The sequence below is a fragment of the Lolium rigidum genome, chromosome 1 (assembly GCF_022539505.1).
Source record: "Lolium rigidum isolate FL_2022 chromosome 1, APGP_CSIRO_Lrig_0.1, whole genome shotgun sequence".
Classification (NCBI taxonomy): domain Eukaryota; kingdom Viridiplantae; phylum Streptophyta; class Magnoliopsida; order Poales; family Poaceae; genus Lolium; species Lolium rigidum.
This window is the reverse complement of record NC_061508.1, coordinates 268,094,500-268,101,912: the sequence shown is the minus strand read 5'-3', so window position 1 is coordinate 268,101,912 and position 7,413 is coordinate 268,094,500.

Sequence of the window (7,413 nt, the reverse complement as noted above, 5' to 3'; positions counted from 1 at the left end):
ATTTGCTACCCACCGGGTTTGTTCCCCACCGGATTCCGGCCGTTCGATTGAAGTTCTAAGATTTGGGATCAATGGTGATAAGTGGTAATTATGTGCTGAACACACTGAGCGACTCAGTCGGCCATGATAGGTACATATGCAAATAGTGATGGTTGTACGATTCTGAGGCATGGGCAGTATACGATGTACCCCAATGCCAGGCAATGTTTATGCTTTTTTTTAGCTCGCGTTGTTGCTTGAACAAGCAACAATATGGCTGTTGGGAGGAAAATAAAAATGCAGTGCAGGTAGCGTGGAACTGTGCACGAGTTGGCAGCGTCACTAGAATAATTTGATCCGTAAGCTGGTGCTACCGTGCCACCGTGGTACGCATGCGGTGAAGGGGAGAAACCAACAAAGCATGGCCGGTACGGATCCCCGCCGCCGGCCGCTCTCGCATGCAGCTGTCCCGAGGATCGGTGGAGCGGAGGCGGCGGCCGGAGACACCGCGTCGCACGTCCGGGCCCATGCCATGCGAGATCACATCCGGCACGTACTTTGCTGTCCCCTTGGCGTTTGCTGGTCCAGTCCGGCCGGCCGGCAGAGAAAGAGAGCTTTGCTCCTGCACGCCGTCGTTGCTCAGGGTCAGTTCCGTGCTGCGCCGTCGCGCGCGACACCATGTCGGCGGCCGGCGGGGCCGGACGCGCCGCTCGGGTGAGACGTAGGCGCACATGCGTTGCCGCAAGCAGTTCCCTCTCGTGTATGACCGTACCAAACAAACCTCGCGTTGCTTAGGCTGGTGCTAATGCATCACTCACTATAGCAGGAACGGAGCCAGCTTCCCAACTTGAGGGGGGCAAAATTGTATTGTAAATTTGATGAGGGGGGCAGAGTTAGCTAAATCATCAAGAAATTATAGCTCTAGTGAGGAGTATTCTTCATAAAATCTCAATCATGGGGGTGGCTAAACCTCCCCTCGTCCCCCCTTATCTCCGTCCCTGCACTATAGCCTCACCACGTCAGCTTTTTTCTTCACTCTCACCCCACTCTCACCACACGGTGCCAGTGCACGGGCTATAGTGCCAGCTCTCACCTCTCTCTCCTCCACATCAGCTTTTCTCTCTCCTCGACATCAGCATTTTTTTCTTTCAGATTACAACATTCAAAATAATGAAAGAAAATTATTTTATTCAACTAAAATTGTTACCGATTACATTATAAATAAAATTTACATAAAAATTTGAAAAAATTACATAATCTAGGCATTAGCCCACACATGCTCAATCAAATCATGCTGGAGCTGTGTATACATCGGTGAGTCCCTCATTTCGTTGTCCATCTGAATCCTGGCTGCTAGGCTTGGTGGTGCATGGTTGTGTATCGCAGGGCCGACATTGGAATCAACTCGTCTCATAGATGTTCTCCAAATTTGTATCACGCTCATCGTCGATGATCATGTCGTGCGGAATGACACATGCACGCATGATCAACCCAAGAGTACGCCTCGAGTAGGAGCGTCCCGGAACTGCTAGAATGTTGAACCTAGCCTTCAAGCACTCCAAAGGCACACTCGACATCTTTGCGCCAAGCTGATTGAGCAACAAGTGAACGATCGATGCTTTTTACTTTGTGGAAGAGTAACACCTTTCATGAACACCGGCCAGGAGGGGTAGATGCCGTCGGCAAGGTAGTAACCATAGTTGTACTCGTGTCCATTCACCGTGAAGTTCACTATGGGTGCTTCTCCCCTAAGCACATCAGTGAACAACGGCGACTGGTTGAGTACATTGATGTCGTTGTTGGACCCGGCCACTCCAAAAAAGGCATGCCAGATCCAACGATCATACGATGCAACGGCTTCTAAGATTATGGTAGGGTGTTTGATGTCTCCCCTTGTGAATTGATCGGCATGCGCCACTGGGCAGTTCCTCCACTGCCAATGCATACAATCGATGCTCCCTAACATGCTCGGAAAGCCACGCTCCTCGGCTTTCGCTAACAGACGCTGAGTATCCTCGACAGTTGGTCGACGGCAAAACTGTTCCCCGTAACAGTCAATGATGCCTTCACAGAATCTATCTAGACAATCTGATGAAGCTTGTCTAGCTAACTTAAGCCACTCATCTATCGTATATGCAGCGGCTCCATAAGCTAACAGACGCAAAGCCGCAGTGCACTTTTGTAGGGGAGAAAAACCAGCACGGTTGAGAGCATCAACTCTTTGGGTGAAATACGGAGAGTATTCACCCAATCTATCCACAATGCGCAGAAAAAAGGATCGCCTCATCCGATACCTTCGCCGAAAGAAGCTCGGAGGATAATTGCAGTCGTCGGCGAAGTAGTCCTCGAAGAGCCGATCGTGGGCACCCAGACGATCACGCCTGATGAACTCTCGGCGGCGTCGCGGCCGTCTTGGCTCCGCCTCCTCGTTGAGCATCGCCTCCTCATACTCCGCCTGGAATGCACCGATCATATCACCCTCCATTCCGTCGCTCGAACTGCTGCTAGACGAAGATATGGCGTTGAGAGGAGTGAAAATGGAGAGTGGAGGAGATGAAGTGAGGTGTGGAATGAGTGAAACCATATGGGGGTATTTATAGGGGGTGGGGATGAAATTTTGGGGTTTTTGGCTTTTTTTTTCGAATTTTTTGAGCCAGCAACGGCTACCCCAACGGCTAGTTGAGGTGGACGAATCAGATCGCGCCACCTCAGCTAGCCGTTACCCCTCCCTCTCGCCCCGCCTATCGACCCGCTGGTGCCAACGCTGCCGCCTCCCTCTCGCCCCCCTATCGCCCCCAGCGTGGGCGGCAGCCGGGCGGTAGCAGGCGCTACCGCCGGGCGCCCGCGCCACCGCCCCGCGGTCTCGTCTCGCCCGCCTCTCGCCTCCCTCTCGCCCCAACGCCGGCGCTACCGCCCCTCCTACCGCCCGCGTTGGCACCAGCCTTAGAACGTGTTTGGTAGAATGTCGGACTTACCTGGGTTCCTTCAGTGTTTGTTGTGTGCATCGCGCGTTTTAAAGCACCTCCATGCAATGTCCTGGATAAACCGCCCAATCAGCAATTTTCGTGGAGCCAGACCCCTATAGCATGTCCCTCCCGGACCACCTCCAAAAATCACCTCATCGCTCACTCTCCTTCTTACTCTCCCCTTTTCACTTTCGTTGTCTGTCCTATCACATCACATCGGAGGTTACACTGCCGTTGACGCATCCATTGCTCTATTGCAAGGAGGAAGAGTGGTACGATATCGTGAGCATATCTAGAAGCATTTTCAGATGATGCATTGGCTGATGATGAATTGGCGAATGAGGTACGTATTGGCTGATGAGCCATAGCCTGATAAGCCAAAATGTACTGGCTGCATGCTTTGGTCCTCCTCTCGTTTTTCTAGGTCTGAAAGTTTCATACTCTTTGTAGTTGTTGTTGCAGAAATCAGTAGCTTGCTTTTATACATTCCCTGAAATTATAGATTTCTAGAACCTCCCTTTGAAGACTACATACGACTAGCATAGCAGAAGAAGAACAAGTAATATTATTGACCATAAGCGTTAAACAAGTCGTACAAAAGCATCACAATGTTCACACATCAGAAACGGCCGATTCAGCCGTTCATCCGGTGTCTGATCGAATGATGTTTTGAGAATCGGTCTAGCCAGAACGCGAAGATTCGAGCATCTAAAATAGCTAATTTCATCTTTCCACGTGCGAGCTAAATAGGCTACAACTGGGAAACACGCCTGGACGTGCAGCTCCGTTTTGTCCGAGTGGCACCACGCAGCTGATGTTGTCGATGCATGCGCGCGTGTGGAATTCAGGCGAACCAGACCTGTTTTACTAGGATTGTAGGCCTCGATCACGCACGCGTGCCCTCTTCCACGCGCGTGCTTCAGGTTTTCCGGGGGAGGGCCGACGCCTCGGATCAACGCCTCGGACCAGTCACTGCACACGCTTTGTGCTATACGTGCGCTGTATCTGCATGCATGGCTTGCCAGGGCAGATGCCTCATGAGTCGTGGCTGGATAAAGGAGATACTTCTGCAGGCAATGCGGATCCGAAACTGTAAAGCAGAATCGTGTGCACACTGCAACCCTAAGAGCATCTCTAGTCGTGTTTTTGGGGGACCGCTGACAAGAAATATGGAAAAAAATTGTTCAGTCACGTTCCCCAAAGCTAATTAGCGCCTCATTTTGTGTCTGGCGTCCCCGGTAGAGACTCTATGCATAGAGTCTCTACCAGGGACGCCGGACACAAAAACAGCGTCCACATGCATGCATGCAACCCCTAGTCCCCACATGCTAGTCTCTTTCCTCACACTTTCTCTCACATACTTTTCCCACATGGGGTGGTCCCCTCTATTAAAATGCATGCATCCAGACGCTCTTTGAGGGACGCGGCTGGGAATGGTCTCTTTTTTGTACAGATTTTTTGTCTCTTTTTGTCCGGCACGGTCCTAAACGTGCCCCAAATCATTTGTGCCGAACGCTTTTTGAGGGACGCGACTGGAGATGCTTTAAAAGTTCATATATTTTTAGTTAAAAGTTAAACTCTACTAGATGTTCTTATTACTTTATGGGGTATAAATTGTGTTACTACTAAGTTTGATTATTATTTACAAAAAAATCAGCATCTATAATACTGAATAGAAATACTAAGAAAATATACTTTATTATTAATCTATTAATATTAATTTAAAATTTCAGATGCTTATATTTTTTTATATAAACTTGATCAAACTTAAAAAATGCTAAGTTCTAGCAAAATTTATACTACTCCATTTCAATAAATAAGGCGTACATGTTTTAAGACATACTTTAACCCCAAAAAATTGTGCAAGAAATTTTGTTTATATTATACATAATTTATATTATTGAATTTACATTGAAAAACACTTTCTAATTGTTCTAATTTTATAGCAACAACTTTTATATTCAAGGCAATTCTTAGTCAAAGATAAAAACACGGAAAATGAGAACACCTTATTCACTGAAAAAGGAGGGGGTTTGAATTAGAGTAAATATACTATAGCCTAGTTAGCAGATTATAAGAATTTAAATAGTATACTTATATTTAGTTGGATGAAAGAGAAAAGGAGAAAGAAGGTAAGTGATATCTAATGCAAAAGATCGCTTTAGAAGAGTAGATACTTTGTAAAAGTAAAAGATAAACAATGTATCAGTAAACTAATATATTTTTACATCTAACTATTATACATATATTGGCTTTCTATAGATGACCTTGTATTTTGCTTATTATAACCACCGGCTATACTATTTAACCTGCTCTTGTATTTGGAACGGAGGGTTCGGGTTAGGAGAAGTCACAATGTCATCAAAACCCTAATAAACGAAAAGCGAGCCAGAGATCGTCCAAAGGTAGTGTGGCAGAAAGACATCCCATTTTATTTATTTACAGCGCCTCGGAAATGAAAACACGATCCGCTTGACGCAACTTGCCATGAACCAGACCAGAGCTTTTGTCGTGGGAGGATCGCTCGGTGCTTTATCCGGTATAAAAATGGAGCTGGGATAATCATGGCACTGGCAGATAGTTAATGAAGCCCCTGCGCTGCAGGGAGGAGGAAAACCCCCGTCCTGCATGCTACTCCGTAGCTCGATTCGGCGGTTCTTGCTTGGCCCCGTCCGAGTCCGACAGTATGCTACCAAAGGTTTGCTTGCTGCAGCACTCATGCTGACATGCTGTCTTGCACCTTGCAGAACTCCAATCCAGGAAATCTTCTAGTCGAAGCAACCTTGATCATGCCTTGTCAAAACGGTGCATCTGTCTTTTATTTGGGAATATTTTTTGCAGGGCTATACAACAGATAGGCTGGACGTCTCTTCTTCCGTGGACACATTTTGCGTCAGATTTGACGACATGCTTCAGTAAGATCACATCACGCCGCGGAGGCGAGGCCATCAACAGGGGGCAACACGTACACCTCCTCCTTCCGTGCATGTGGATGAGATCAACTTGGTACATTGGCTAAACTAGCTCCAATGCTGCCTTTGCCCTGTAGTATAAAGGAAACTCCAAAACAAACCCTAAATTCGTAGATGAAAGCCAAATGAAACCTGAATTTCTAATCCTCGTAATCTCAGCACATTAAACTCTTATATCCCGGCCTATTTTGAACCTCGAGGCCGTTTCAGTTGGGATTCATTCACTGACGTGCCAAGTGGATGGTTGACTCCACTATTTTTTTTCCTTTCTTTTCTCTTTTCCCTCACAGCGCCATGCCGGAGCTCATGTCGCAGCGCCGCTGCTCGCCCGCTCGCCCCTGCTTGCGTGTCGCCATCTTCGTTTGCCCGCCCGCCGCTGCTAGCGTTCCGCCAGCGCCCCCTGCCACTAGTAGAAAAAAAGGGGCAGTAGACCCGGTCCATTTGGGCCTTCAGACCCGGTTCCCGAACCGGGACCAATTAGGCGGGACTAAAGGGGGTACCCTTTAGTCCCGGTTCAAAGATTAACCGGGCCTAAAGGCCTCGACACGTGGTGCGGCCAGGGAGCTCGCGGTGGAAGGCCTTTGGTCCCGATTCGTGGTACGAACCGGGCCTAGGTTCCTCTGCGCGGCGGAGAATTGCTATTTCTCTGCCGCGGCACGGGTTTAGGCTGTACCAGCGTTTCTGCACGCGGCAGAGTTTCAGACAATGCATATATATCATTAAAGAAACCACAAAAAATCGTCATGAATATATATAGACATCGTCAACGAGTACACGACATCGTCAACGGTACACGTAATGCATGCATATTTACAATACAACATCTCCTCGACGAATTTCGTCCCCGTCCACGATCCGCCGATAGTGCTCTCCACCTGGGGTAAGGGCCTCGGTAATAAAGAATCCCGCGATTTCCTCTTGAATTGCTTTTATTTGATCCTCCGTTATGAGAGTGTTCCGCAGGCGTGTCATCTATATTTAAAAAGGGAGATCAATATATGAATGGAACTCAATACAATAGATGGTACTAATTAAGATTAATTGTGAAATTTTGTTACCGTACACGAGTGTGTGGTGTATACGGGCATCCCCACCCTTGGGACAGGCCATGTCACGCATGAAGGTGCAGACCCGGAAGCTAAGACCTCCCAGTGCCACCCTGGTGGAGCCCAGTCGCGGACCTCCCCCAGCTGCTGCAACTCCTCTAGAAGAGTCAGACCACGGCGCGGCGGCTGTCGCGGCATCGTAGCTACGAAAACAAATCATATATATATGTACCAACGTTAACATACATTAAAAAATAACTTCACTACTTTTATGTTAGTCGGCGCCGGCACTACCATTTGGGGGGCGCCGGCACTACATACTCTATTTTATGTACCAACGTTAACATACATTAAAAAATAACTTCACTATTTTTCTAACCCTAAACACTAACTATTTTTCTAACACTAACACTAACTAACTATTTTTTCACTAACACTAACTAACTAATT